At 39.9% G+C, this 15,447-nt stretch overlaps 1 protein-coding gene across 1 annotated transcript in view; it reads right to left on the bottom strand.

Annotated features, from left to right (window-relative positions):
- The window catches only part of LOC306886489 (myelin transcription factor 1-like protein), a 116,961-nt gene that overhangs the window by 45,574 nt on the left and 55,940 nt on the right, over window positions 1-15,447 (bottom strand). The window lies entirely within an intron of this gene.

Here is a 15,447-nt window from a genome sequence, read left to right as displayed (position 1 = left end):
GGAAGATTAGGAGTTAGAGGCCCACAGTTAGTCATCTGCATTAGTGTGAAACACTCGTCATTATCACCAGCACGCTCAGAACCAGAGACATCAAACAGTGGCATGCAAAGAACTGCTAATGGAAGAACAGTGGCATGCACATGCACCATGCAGCGCAAGTCATGCGACAAATAACATTCTATTCTATTCTATTACATTTCATGTTTAAAAATGAATACTTAAATAGGAACGTATTAGTATACTTAAAACGCAAAAAGAATATATAAATAGTACAAAATATCTATAAAGGCAGTATGATTTACTTCAAAACTTACAAGCATACCTACAAAAATAAAAAATTGGTTTACTTAGAGTAACTGCCATGAACTAAAAAGTGAGCTAGTAATTCTACAGCTATTAATCTAACACTATGCATATATGCTTTCTTGTACTATAATTTACAGTATTGAAGCGCAAAAATAAAGCTTAAAAATAAACTACAGTATTTGTGTACTCAAAGTTTATCACATTTACACTTAAATTACATTTAACAGTAAACTTTTATAATCTAAAGAGTGGGACAGTTTAGTCACAGGAAGTGTTGATTAGTACTCTTACAAGTATACTAGTAGTACACTGATTTTAGTATACTTACTACATAAAGCATACTTGAAAGATATACTTAAACTTTACTTAAATTAACCTAATAAAATGTATTTCTTTTTTGCAAGATTATAAGCACTATAACGGATCTAAAAGGACAAACAGGAACTCATCTTAACACTGATTGATAATGAAAGCATAAGAAAGCTCACCATACTTACATGTAGTTAATAACAATGCTAGATATGTTTTATGCATTTCAGCATTTTTTCTTTTTTTATTATTTACCCAATTGACATCCATTATTATTATTATTGTATTTAAGCAATTCTTTTTTTAATGCATTATATACATACATTTAAAATGACAAAATTTGGGTATCATTTTATAATAACTTTCAATAAGGTTAATAAACATTATAACATTCTTCAATGCTTAACACATCGTGTAAACTGAAGAATTGTTTAATGAACCTAGAAGCAGCTTTTATAGGAGGAAATAGTCAAGCTCAAAACTTACTTGCAGTACCTAACCTTTTAAAAACTATAGTTTACTGAAAGTATCTTCAAAGTGTACTTCTATAAACTAAAAAGTGGGCTACAAGAAAAGTATACAACTAGCAAGCTAACACTATAACTAATCTATATAGATATATATATAGATATAGATATTGATATACACTCATTGGCCACTTTATTAGGTACACCTTGCTAGTACCGGGTTGGACCCCCTTTTGCCTTCAGAACTGCCTTAATTCTTTGTGGCATAGATTCAACAAGGTGTTGGAAACATTCCTCAGATATTTTGGTCCACATTGACATGATAGCATCACGCAGTTGCTGTAGATTTGTCGGCTGCACATCCATGATGCGAATCTCCCGTTCCACCACATCCCAAAGATGCTCTATTGGATTGAGATCTGATGACTGTGGAGGTCATTTGAGTAAAGTGAACTCATTGTAATGTTCAAGAAACCAGTCTGAGATGATTTGAGCTTTGTGAAATGGTGCATTATCCTGCTGGAAGTAGCCATCAGAAGATGGGTACACTGTAGTCATAAAGAGATGGACCAGAGGTGGGTAGAGTACCCAAAAACTGTACTCAAGTAAAAGTAAAAGTACTTGAAGAAATATTTACTCAAGTAAAAGTAATAGTCTGAATAGTTACTTGAGTAAGAGTAAAAAAGTATCGAACGGCTTACACCTCTGAGCGTTTATTCTGTGTTTATTGATCTCCCGTTTTCGACCTTGGACTGTTACCCGACTCTGTGATTCTCTGCCTCAGACCCATCATTACACACACACACACACACACACACACACACATATATATATATATATATATATATATATATATATACATACACACACACTGCCTTTCAAAATACTTTTAATGTTTTTTTTTTTTTTTTAATGTAATTTATTTCAGTGATGCAAATCAGAATGAGCTTTATTGGCCAAGTATGTTTACACATACACTGAATTTGTTGTAGTGACAGAAGCTCCACAGTGCGACAGAAAGACAGTAACAGGACAGGACACAGGTAATAAAAACAAAATAACAAGAAATAGCCAATAACCAATGTACAAAGCAGCAAAAAATAATAATAATATAGACAACTGTGTAATAGTTAATGTAATAGTTGTGTGTTCCGCGTTTATTATTGATATGACTGAGGGAAGAAACTGTTCCTGTGTCTGGTCATTCTGGTTCTCAGAGCTCTGTAGCTTCGACCAGACGGTAACAGTTCAAAGAGGTTGTGTGCTGGATGTGAGGGGTCCAGAGTGATTTTGCCAGCCCTTTTGCTCACTCTGGATGAGTACAGTTCTTGAGAGAGTGGGGAGGGTTGTACCAATGATTCGCTCCGCAGTCCGGACTACCCTCCGTAGTCTTCTGAGGTCAGATTTGGTAGCTGAACTGAACCAGACAGTTATTGAGGTGCAGAGGATGGATTTGATGATGGCGGAGTAGAACTGTTTCAGTAAGTCCTGTGGCAGGTTGAACTTCCTCAGCTGGCGAAGAAAGTACAACCTTTGCTGGGCCTTCCTGACAATGGAGTCAATGTGAATGTCCCACTTCAGGTCCTGAGAGATGGTGGTGCCCAGGAATCTGAAGGACTCCACTGCAGTCACAGTGCTGTTCATGATGGTGAGTTGGGGGAGTGCAGGGGGGGTTCTCCTGAAGTCCACAATCATCTCCACAGTTTTGAGCGTGTTAAGCTCCAGGTTGTTGAGACTGCACCAGACAGCCAGCTCCTTAACCTCCTGTCTGTAAGCAGACTCGTCACCGTCCTGGATGAGGCCGATCAGTGTGGTGTCGTCTGCAAACTTCAGGAGCTTGACAGAGGGGTCTTTAGATGTGCAGTCGTTGGTGTAGAGGGAGAAGAGCAGTGGGGAGAGAACGCAGCCCTGAGGAGCTCCAGTGCTGATGGTTTGAGTGCTGGATGTGAATTTACCAAGCTTTACTAACTGCTGTCTGTCTGTCTGTCAGGAAGCTGTTGATCCACTGGCAGACGGAGGTGGGGACGGAGAGCTGAGTTAGTTTATTTTGAAGGGTTTCCGTGATAATGCTGTTAAAAGTGGAGCTGAAGTCCACAAACAGGATCCTCACATAAGTCCCTGGTCTGTCCAGATGCTGCAGGATGAAGTGCAGTCCCATGTTGACTGCATCATCCACAGACCTGTTTGCTCTGTAGGCAAACTGCAGGGGGTCCAGTAAGGGTCCAGTGATGTCCTTCAGATAAGCCAAAACCAGTCTTTCAAATGATTTCATGGCTACAGACGTTAGAGCCACAGGTCTGTAGTCATTAAGGCGAGACACTACAGGTGAATAGGGTAAAATTTTTAACTAGCAGATATCACCATGAAACTTTCCCAGTTGATTACCTACATTAAGATGAGAAAAAAATGTATTACAAAGTTTCTGTAATTTTATGTTTAAATATGCAAATTAGGCATTATCTAATTAAATATGCGCTAATTTGCATATATTTTAAAAAACGAAATCTCAGAATTGGATAAAGCCAGGTTCAAAATTCTTTTTTCATTGTGTTCACATATGAGATGGGAAAAAAATTTCAGAGGGATTTATGGATATCTACTTTTGTTATCCTGTAAATCAGAATATACTGTCAATAGCCTTAAAAAAATTATTTTCGCCATGTTTTTTGGAATAAAATGTTATATAAATCAGGCTAGGAATAATATATTTACAAATCCCTCTGTAATTAGGTAATATAACTAGGTACAAGACTGGAAAGTTTGGTGTATATAGGTGCTACTGAAGTGGAGATTTCGGACTTGGAGTATGAGAGAAAAGTCATTTTGAGAAAACGGGCTTTAAAGATTTATATTGTAAAAATCCACACATTTTTATATGAAAACATTGCTAACAAGCAAAACAACTGGCCAAGTAATTGTTTATAACAATGTAGACCATGAACAATGACAACTGAATAAAACAACATTGCCAAATAAGACCTTCAACTAACCACAGAGAAGCACAAATACAGACACAAACTTATCATCAGAACTGCAACTCTAGTCATCTATGTCCATCGGAACACAAAGTTCACCCATGAGGGTTGAGAGCCTAGCTCTCCATGCCTGCACCATATGTAGGCCCCTCACCCCTCTCTTGCTGATGCCTTTTCAGCTTTTTGGCTGTGCTCAGAGTCTTTCTGCAACGTTTTACACTCTCAGACCGGATGGATTCGGCTTTTGTGATCCTCAGCATGTCGGTTTCCCTGATGGTGGTGACGGTAACGACAGTGCTTTCCAGCCAAAGCTTATCCATAATGGCAAGCATGGCAGAGGCCCCCTCATTAAAAGTTGAAATGGCCATACTTGCAGCTGCCTCAACTCTACTCTTACCTACAAACACTGTTTTTGGACAGCGGGCCCAAATGACGGAGTTGAGGCACTCATTCGCATTTTGAGTGCCACCATGCTGCATGCGCTGCAGCAGGCTGTCACTTGACATGCGGTGGTATACAGGTATCAGCTTCTGCCCCACCTCCCGAGACAAAAAGTTTCCTGCATGAGTTTCTCCATTTTCCTCCGCTCTCCTATACCAACACCAGGACAGGTAGCACCTGGTGTGCAAGGGGACTTCGTCACAGGACATGCTATGGAGGAGACCAGCCCAGATCTCATTTTTCATTTTCTCTATGGAACCCTGGTTATTTAAAATTGCCCCCCTGTAATAATTTTGTAATGTTTTACATTTTTTGGCCGTTAATTTTCCCAGACCCTTCCCCCCCCAATTTGCGTTCAGCACTTAATTTTCGTAGTGCTGTGCCCATACTCTTATGGGCATGGTTGATGCATTAAAATTTTACTACCTCATGCCCAGGGTATGGGTTGAGGGATACCACCTCCCTGAATACAGCACTGTCTCCATCTGACAGCATCTGAATGTATCTCAGCTGGTGGCGACTCACAGACCTGGCCCACATCCTCTTCGCTGCCTCCTGCTCCATAGCCTTGCTTGAGCCCCTAAAATTTTGTGCACAGTCATGCGTTTCTCTCCAGCTGTCAATTTCCTCATCTGTAATCTTTCCCTCATGCCTGGCAGCTTCTTTAAGGGCACAAGCATGGCAATAGGAGGATAGAACCTCAAAGTCGATCACCAGTCCCGTAAAAATATCGATGCACACCCCGATCCCATAGTGTGATGTGAAACCTCTTTTCTGCCAAGTGCCATCAAAAGACACACTGATATTTATCACCGCATCTGCATCCTCTCTCAGCAACTCTGCCACATCTGCATCAATATCTGCATAGGCCTGCCTGACCTGCTCCCTGGTACTGTGAAGTGACTCAAGACCTCTCTCAATTTCTGCCGCTAAAATGAAATGTGTATTTTATCAATAACTGTTCATTTGTTTTGTTTTTATAGATACAGCACACAGAAATCTGTACTGTAAAAGTAAAACTGACCACCACAACATAACATAATGAATGAGATGGCACTTTATTCTACTCTTATAAATCTTATAAATAAATAAATATTTCATCCATACAAAACAAATATTGTTACAGTAATGTTATAATATGTTACAAGGTGGTAACAGCCACACGTATTGGGCTATTTCTGACATTAGAAATTCTAAACCTCCCATCGACAGCTTACGTTCAGATGCGCATCCTGAGGGCATTTCACTGGGTAATCCATCACTAATTTTCCTTTTCCCCCTTGCAAGTGACAACTGCTGTACTCTTTTCGATGATTGATGCGAAGTCATTTTCATTAATTCACTCAAAAGATCCCGCGGAAAGCTTAACCAAACAAGGAAGCGTCAAAGCATACCATGTGACGATTCTGAACGAATCACGTTGTCAGAAATTGTCTTCAGCCAATGAGATTGCGCATTTAGAGTTAAATCCCCTCTTTTACTTTAACGATTGGTTGCTGATAAAAAGGAAATGACCATATTTGGATCCGACAGCATTGTAGAGAAGAGAGAGAGCTTTCCAGCAGTATACGTGATGACTGGGTACAGGCAGAGATCGCGGAGCAGCATGTTGATTTAGAACGCCAACTTTTGTTGAATTTATGAGAAATCTACAGACGCAAACAGACAAAGTGCAGTAAAATAAAGACCTAAATGTGTATTTCTGACTTTTTTTCACCACAAGTCTGAAAGAAGACATGTTATTGAAGACAAATATCCAAAAATCTCAAAATTGACCAATAAAAAAAAAAACGATGTTTTTGCCTGCCGTGTCTCGCCTTAAGTCCAGTAATTTTGGGTTTCTTTGGGACGGGGATGATGGTGGAGCGTTTGAAGCATGAGGGGACTTCACACAGCTCCAGTGATCTATTGAAGATCTGTGTGAAGATGGGGGCCAGCTGATCAGCACAGATTTTTAGGCAGGCTGGTGACACACCATCTGGACCAGGTGCTTTCCTTCTTTTGTTCTTCCTGAAGACCTGGCACACATCATCTTCGCTGATTTGAATCGTAGATGTGGGGGAGAGAGGGGTTGCTGGAGGTGTTAATGGTTGTGTGAAAAGGTGTTCTGGGCGGGTGTGGGGTGATCGTTCAAAACGACAAAAGAACTCGTTTAAGTCGTCTGCCAGGTGTTGATTCTCCAGAGTGCTGGGGGGTGGTGTTTTGTAGCTGGTGATATCCTTCATTCCTATCCACACTGAAGCAGGATCACTGGAAGATAATTTGTTCCTGAGCTTGTCAGAATAATTCCTCTTTGCCACTCTGATCTCCTTTTCCAGTGTGCATTTGGCCTGTTTGTATAAGACTTTATCCCCCTTTCTATGAGAATCTTCTTTGGCCTGACGGAGCTGTCTGAGTTTGGCATTGAACCATGGTTTGTCATTGTTGTAGAATAGATGAGCCCTGGTAGGAATGCACATGTCCTCACAGAAACTGATATAAGATGTTACAGTCTCTGTGAGCTCGTCCAGATCATTTGCAGCAGCTTCAAAAACGGTCCAATCAGTGAGGTCGAAACAGGCTTGTAGATCCCGCTCTGTTTCGTTAGTCCATCTTTTAACAGATCTTAATACAGGCTTTGCAGACTTAAGTTTCTGCCTGTAGGACGGAATAAGATTAACCAAACAGTGATCAGAGAGTCCTAAAGCTGCCCGTGGGACAGAGTGATATGCGTACTTTATTGTTGTGTAACAGTGATCCAATATATTACTGTCTCTGGTGGGACATGTGAAGTGCTGTCTGTATTTTGTCAGTTCACGGGAGAGATTTGCTTTATTAATGAGAATGATTAAAACAGAGTCCGGGTGTTGTTGCTCACTCTCTGTGATCAGATCAGCGAGTTTCTGTAAAGCTGTGCTCACGTGTGCTTGCGGTGGAATGTAGACACTCACGAGAATGAACGAGCAGAACTCCCGCGGTGAATAGAACGGCTTGCAGTTAATGAAGAGCGTTTCTAGATCTGAACAGCACATTTTCTTTAACACAGTTACATCTGTACACCACCTCTCACTGATGTAAAAGCACGTCCCGCCGCCGCACGATTGTATGTATGGCGGTATGTCGCCATTCAGCCAGGTTTCTGTGAAACACAAAGCAGCAGAGTTAGAAAAATCCTTGTTTGTCCGGGAGAGCAGAAGGAGTTTGTCCGTTTTGTTGGGTAGAGAGCGGAGATTCGCCAGATGGATGCTAGGCAACGCCGTTCGAAATCCGCGCTGACAAAGTTTCACGAGCGCTCCGGCTCTCTTCCCCCATCTGCGCGTCCTCCTGAAGCGTTTGACCAGAGCTACGGCTCCGCCAACTACAATGTCCAGCAAAACGTCCGAAAAATCAAAAACCGGTAGAAGATTTTGTGGTGTGTTCTGCCGAATGTTCAGCAGATCATCCCTGGTAAAACTGATCTTATTTGAAAAGCAAAAAAGAGGAAAAACATACAAAAACAATACAAACATTGAAGAGCAACGCACAATAGCTGCCATCACCGGCGCCATGTTGGATTTTTCAAAATCAATTTTTTTCAGCCTGATTTATTATCAATGCTGTTCTTTTTTAGCGTCCTATTCATTAAAAAGAATCCTGAACTAAATGTCACAGGTTCCAAAAAATATTAAGCAACAAAACTGTTCCCTGTTGAAAAAAACAGCATATGCTGGTAAGGTATGTTTTGAAGCATGGGATGCTGGTTTAAGCTGATTTAAGCTGGTCCTTTGCTGGTTTATGCTGGTCCTTAGCTGGTTTAAGATGGTCATGTGCTGGTTCAACCAGCTTAAGACCAGCTTAAACCAGCATCCCAGCTTCAAAACATACATAACCAGCATATGCAGTTTTGTCAACAACACTGGTTTGTGAAACAATGATTTCTGAAAGATCATTTGACTCTGAAAACTGGAGTAACAGCTGATAAAAAATCTGATTTGCATCACTGAATTAAATTATATTTTAAAGTATATTCATTATGTATTATAAATGTATATAACCTCTGACACTGAGAAGAGGGAAAACTCCTCACATGACCGCTACAGCACATCTGAACATAACGAAACAAAAGCACATTGACGGATCTTCTTCCGTCTGTTCTGCAAAATGTAAACAAATGTAGCCTTTATTTCTGCAAGTGCAAATATTGTGAAAATATCAGTATTATGTCTAGCCAAAAGCATTTCTCCTGGAACTAACGCAGGTTTGGCGGGTGTTCATTTCATACTCTGTGACAGCTTATTTAACGAATAAATTATACATTGTATACAATGTGTAAGGTACATGTACAACAAACTGGTAATGTCATGGTATCGTGTACTGTAATCAAATCTATACCTGTGGAACCGACAGCATATGCGGTGTTCATCTAATAAAGATCTTCATAGCTAACAAACAATAGCCTTTCAGATTTGCTTTCAACTGACTGTAGATCCAAAGCCACGTCTTCAACGCTCTTTTCTGTTACAACTCTGAGTGAGAACCGCTTCAGACGACACAGCGCGTGCGGCAGGGAACTGAACGAATCATTCAAACTGATTCGCGAACCAATTCACTAGTTTGCCAACTGGTTTGATCAAGCATTTGAAAAGAATTGACTCAAAAGAATGAATCATCCTCGAACGGGCATCGCTCATTGCCCAGAAAAAAAGTAGACGGCGTGTTTGAAATAAATTGAAGGATTTTTAACTTGCATTGCATTAAGATAAAGTAACAAGAGGAACGTCGCCCACAGTAACGAAGTAAAAGTACAGTTTTTTCACTAAAAATGTACTTGAGTAAGAGTAAAAGTACCCATTTTTAAATTTACTCAAAGTATTAGTTACCCCCAAAATTTACTCAAGTAAATGAAACAAAGTAAATGTAACTCGTTACTACCCACCTCTGGGATGGACATGGTCAGCAACAATACTCAGGTAGGCTGTGGCGTTTAAACGATGCTCAATTGGTACTAAGGGGCCCGAAGTGTGCTAAGAAAATATCCCCCACACCATTACACCACCACCACCAGCCTGAACCGTTGAGACAAGGCAGGATGGATCCATGCTTTCATGTTCTTTACGCCAAATTCTGACCCTACCATCTGAATGTTGCAGCAGAAATCGAGACTCAGCAGACCAGGCAACGTTTTTTTCCAATCTTCTATGGTCCAATTTTGGTGAGCCTGTGTGAATTGTAGCCTCCGTTTCCTGTTCTTAGCTGACAGGAGCGGCACCCCGTGTGGTCTTCTGCTGCTGTAGCCCATCTGCTTCAGGGTTCAACGTGTTGTGCGTTCAGAGATGGTATTCTGCATACCTTGGTTGTAACGAGTGATTATTTGAGTTACTGTTGCCTTTCTATCATCTCTAACCAGTCTGCCCATTCTCCTCTGACCTCTGACATCTACAAGGCATTTTCGTCCACACAACTACCGCTCACTGGATATTTTCTCTTTTTCGGACCATTCTCTGTAAACCCTAGAGATGGTTGTGTGTGAAAATCCCAGTAGATCAGCAGTTTTTGAAATACTCAGACCAGCCCGTCAGGCACCAACAACCATTCCACGTTCAAAGTCACATAAATCCCCTTTCTTCCCCATTCTGATGCTCGGTTTGAACTTCAAGTCGTCTTCACCACATCTAGATGCCTAAATGCACTTAGTTGCTGCCATGTGATTGGCTGATTAGCAATTTGTGTTACCAAGCAATTGAACAGGTGTACCTAATAAAGTGGCCGGTGAGTGTATATACAGTAAGTTCACTTTTAGTTGCATACACAGTTTATCAAAGTTACACTTAAAGTGCCCTTAAAAGTAAATTTGTAAAAACTACTAATACCCCTTTTCCACCAAAGTAGTTCCAGGTGCTAGTTCAGAGCCAGTACTATAGCCGGCGAGTTCGTCTGGCGAGCCCTTTAAGAACCGGTTGCTTTTCCACAGGCTAGAGAGCCAATACAGAGCCAGGGCTTACATCACTGAATACGTTTCATGTTTCGGTTCGCTAGCGCGGCACAACAGGCTTGTTCGAGGTGCATCAGCGCCACGCAGATCGATCGATTCGCACACAACACACTAAAGCACCGCGAGAGCGATCCAAAAGCATAAAGAGCCGTCTGCTTTCCAGTCCCTCCCGCAGCACCTCGATATGCCTCACACCTACCGGTCCGTGCAGCGCCGATCTATCCCGGACAAGCCTAAACAAACTATCAGCAATGGGGTACGTTGCGTTGCTATTGATGTTCATGGCTTTGCGAATCTACATCGGCATCCAAACACGGCGAATCAAACGTGTTAGTGTTTAGCTGCTATTTCAAATATGGCGATCCAAGTTTCTGTTCGTCTTGTTGGTCACGGTAACCCCACCCCCAGCTCCTGACACAAGCGGTTCTTCCTTCTAGCCCAGCAATGTTTTGGTGCTACTTACGAACCGCTTTAACTGGTTCGGAGCTGGTGCTTTGGGTGTCGAAAAACAAAGAACCGGTTTGAAACTAGGCTCTGGCTCCGAACCAGCACTGGAACTGCCTTGGTGGAAAAGGGGTATAAGTGGGCCAATTCAGTCAGAGTTGCAAGAAGTATTGAAATAGTATACATACAACTATTAGCATATTGATTTTAGTGTATATACTGCAAAAAGTGCATTAGAAAATTACACCTGAACTTAAATTAACGTAAAATGAAATTGAAGTAAAATTATGATATCAATTCATAATAACTCTCATTAACTTAAATATTATAATATTCTATAATGCTTAACAATGCTTTATTTGTAACAATGCCATGCCTTAAAATGTAAAAAAACCTGGAAGTGGCTATTCTATTCTATTCTTTTCTGTTTTGTTTTGTTTTGTTTTGTTTTGTTTAACTAGATTTCCTGCTGCTAGCTTGAAGATGTTGCAAGTAAAATCTGATGCTTTAGTTTAGGATTGTGAGTGATGCAGAAAGACGCTTTCACAGAGAACTCTGACCCTGATTGCATTCTCATCACTAGCTGAAGCCGTCAGCTAACTTTAGCTCATGCACACAGTCATCTGCTGTGAGGTGCTGCTGCTCTTGATTGTCTCAGCTCTGCATTTGTCTTTTCATTAGCAGTAGACACACGTTAGCAATCAATGAAATCACCGCCCAAAGCAATTGAACAGGTGTACCTAATAAAGTGGCCGGTGAGTGTATATACAGTAAGTTCACTTTTAGTTGCATACACAGTTTATCAAAGTTACACTTAAAGTGCCCTTAAAAGTAAATTTGTAAAAACTACTAATACCCCTTTTCCACCAAAGTAGTTCCAGGTGCTAGTTCAGAGCCAGTGCTATAGCCGGCGAGTTCGTCTGGCGAGCCCTTTAAGAACCGGTTGCTTTTCCACAGGCTAGAGAGCCAATACAGAGCCAGGGCTTACATCACTGAATACGTTTCATGTTTCGGTTCGCTAGCGCGGCACAACAGGCTTGTTCGAGGTGCATCAGCGCCACGCAGATCGATCGATTGGCACACAACACACTAAAGCACCGCGAGAGCGATCCAAAAGCATAAAGAGCCGTCTGCTTTCCAGTCGCTCCCGCAGCACCTCGATATGACTCGCACCTACCGGTCCGTGCAGCGCCGATCTATCCCGGACAAGCCTAAACAAACTATCAGCAATGGGGTACGTTGCGTTGCTATTGATGTTCATGGCTTTGCGAATCTACATCGGCATCCAAACACGGCGAATCAAACGTGTTAGTGTTTAGCTGCTATTTCAAATATGGCGATCCAAGTTTCTGTTCGTCTTGTTGGTCACGGTAACCCCACCCCCAGCTCCTGACACAAGCGGTTCTTCCTTCTAGCCCAGCAATGTTTTGGTGCTACTTACGAACCGCTTTAACTGGTTCGGAGCTGGTGCTTTGGGTGTCGAAAAACAAAGAACCGGTTTGAAACTAGGCTCTGGCTCCGAACCAGCACTGGAACTGCCTTGGTGGAAAAGGGGTATAAGTGGGCCAATTCAGTCAGAGTTGCAAGAAGTATTGAAATAGTATACATACAACTATTAGCATATTGATTTTAGTGTATATACTGCAAAAAGTGCATTAGAAAATTACACCTGAACTTAAATTAACGTAAAATGAAATTGAAGTAAAATTATGATATCAATTCATAATAACTCTCATTAACTTAAATATTATAATATTCTATAATGCTTAACAATGCTTTATTTGTAACAATGCCATGCCTTAAAATGTAAAAAAACCTGGAAGTGGCTATTCTTTTCTATTCTTTTCTGTTTTGTTTTGTTTAACTAGATTTCCTGCTGCTAGCTTGAAGATGTTGCAAGTAAAATCTGATGCTTTAGTTTAGGATTGTGAGTGATGCAGAAAGACGCTTTCACAGAGAACTCTGACCCTGATTGCATTCTCATCACTAGCTGAAGCCGTCAGCTAACTTTAGCTCATGCACACAGTCATCTGCTGTGAGGTGCTGCTGCTCTTGATTGTCTCAGCTCTGCATTTGTCTTTTCATTAGCAGTAGACACACGTTAGCAATCAATGAAATCACCGCCCAAACACTGCCTCTCTCTGATCCCAAACTCTATTATTCATGTGTGCATGCCTTTGTCTCCTCTGTTCATGGCCGTCTAAACTCCCTGCCGACAGCAATTAGATTACTGTTCATTAGGACGCTGGAGTGGGGGCAGAGAGCATGGGCCGGGGCGAGCAGACCAGCGCTCTTCCGGTGCTCATCTTCATCATTATCAGCTCCTTAATCCTTCACCCTCATCTTCAACATACTCTGACATGTTCATTACCAAGCAGCAGGCAGCATCCGCTACCTCCACCGACTGAGACACATGTCTTTGTGTGTCTCAAAGCAAGTACAGATTATTTTAAGATTTGTACTTTTGTAAAGGTGAGTGGTTTTACTTGACAAAAAAAAAAAAAAGGTTATCTTTACAATTGTCAAAAGTAAAACTTAAAAGGACACATCACCCAAAAAATGCACATTCTGTCATCATTTACTCACCCTCAAGTAGTTCAAGACCTGTATGAGTTTCTTCCTTCTGCTGAACACAAAAGAAAATATTTTGAAGAATGTTGGTAACCAATCATTTGATGGTAGCCATTGGCATCCATATAGTTTTTATCATCCCAAACAATCATTATTATTATTCATTTATGTTTGGTAGTCAGTGGCTACTGGCAACTGTGCTTGTCAGAAGAAAGAAACTCATACAGGTTTGAAACAACACGAGGGTGAGTAAATGAAGGCAAAATTTGAATTTTTGGGTGAGCTATCCCTTAAATTAATTTGAATTGGTTTATTTACTAAATTTAAAATGCCTCATTAAGCCAATAAATTCACACAGAATCAACCTTTTCAGCAAATATTCAATTAGTAACACAATAAACTGATCTGTCATGTTAGTAGTTATATATAGATATAGTTTTATGAGACACTTAATATGTGAAGTAAACTATGCTATTATTCTTTCTGAGGGTGCATTCACCTTACAAAGCAAAAACATCAGGAAAGGTTGTACAAAGACCTCAACACTTGACACACAAATCTCAAGAACGGCGAAGAAAATATGAACTATTAATATCATAACTCATCAAATAACTAACATGATTAAGCAAAAGTCAGCAAACAGCGAAAAACAAGAACTCCTATCACAGTAACCGCATGAATTATCCATGCTGCAATGCATGCTGAGAACTAACAACATATACAGTAGGTGAATTCTGTTGGTCTAATATTTTTATGTAGTTTCAAGTAATTCATATTTCTTAGGTCCCTGAAAATGTAAAATATGTAATTACTTATTTTATAATTTGAAGTGATTTTTTTTTTATCCCATATTTCCCATATGTATTTTAAGTAATATACATTACAGTGTTTTATATTATATTGTGTTATTTAGTGGATGTTTATTGCATTACTGATAGTGTCATGTGTATTATTGAAATAAAGTTTTGTCTTATGACCCTGTGCACCATTATGTTTTATGGACAGACCAGTTGCAATGAACTCTGATTGACCATGTGATTTTCTAATGTGTCACCTTTATCATCGTGATTACAGTATATATCAAGATATTGTCACTGTATATTTTACAGTGAATTTCTGACCTATTTTTCTACTTATTTTTTTAAGTTTGTACTATTAGTAATGAAATCATTAAAACTCCAACAATACTGACATCACATAGTCAGTCAGGGACTAAGACTGCACTGGGCCCCCCATCACAATAATTATATATATATATATATATAGGATTTTTATCCCATATCAAAATTGTTGATGCATTGAAATTTCATAACTTTTGTTTCCAATTTCAATATCACAAAAAATAGCTTAATACTAGCCTAAGTAAAAATAAGCTTACTGAATCCAAGTAAAGAGTCACAAATTAGGCTACAACAGAACAAAGATCATAAGAAATCGACTGACTTGAAAAACTTAAAGCACTGAATAATAAATATTATATTGTATAAAGACAATGTACAAATAGACTGAATAGTCTTCACTGTATATAGTCTTATTTATTTTACAAATGTGATTCAGTCAAGGACAGTAAGTGATTTTCTTTCTGATGTTTGATTTACATTATTGATACAAATGGCAACAGCAGCTATATTAGGCTGATTTAGAGGAATAGTTCACCCAAAAAAATGAACATTCTGTAGTTGTTCTAAACCTGTATGAGATTCCTTCTGCTGTTGAACGCAAAAGAATATAATTTGGAACAATACTGGTAATCAGACAGTTGCTGGGCCCCCATGACTTCCATAGTATGAAAAAAATACTCTATTGGAGTCAATGGGGACCAGAAACTGGTTAGAATCGTTTTCCAAAATATCTTCTTTTATGTTGAGGAGAACAAAGAAATTCATAGAGGTTTAGAACAATTTGAAGGTAAGCATCTTCATTTTTGGGTGAACTATCCTTTTAAGATCTCATCATATAATCCAGGACATGCTTTATCTTTATT

This window comes from Barbus barbus (genome assembly GCF_936440315.1).
Source record: "Barbus barbus genome assembly, chromosome: 20".
In the NCBI taxonomy this organism is placed as follows: Eukaryota; Metazoa; Chordata; class Actinopteri; order Cypriniformes; family Cyprinidae; genus Barbus; species Barbus barbus.
The sequence above is the reverse complement of the archived record's forward strand: the minus strand, read 5'-3'. Positions and strand labels throughout refer to the sequence as shown.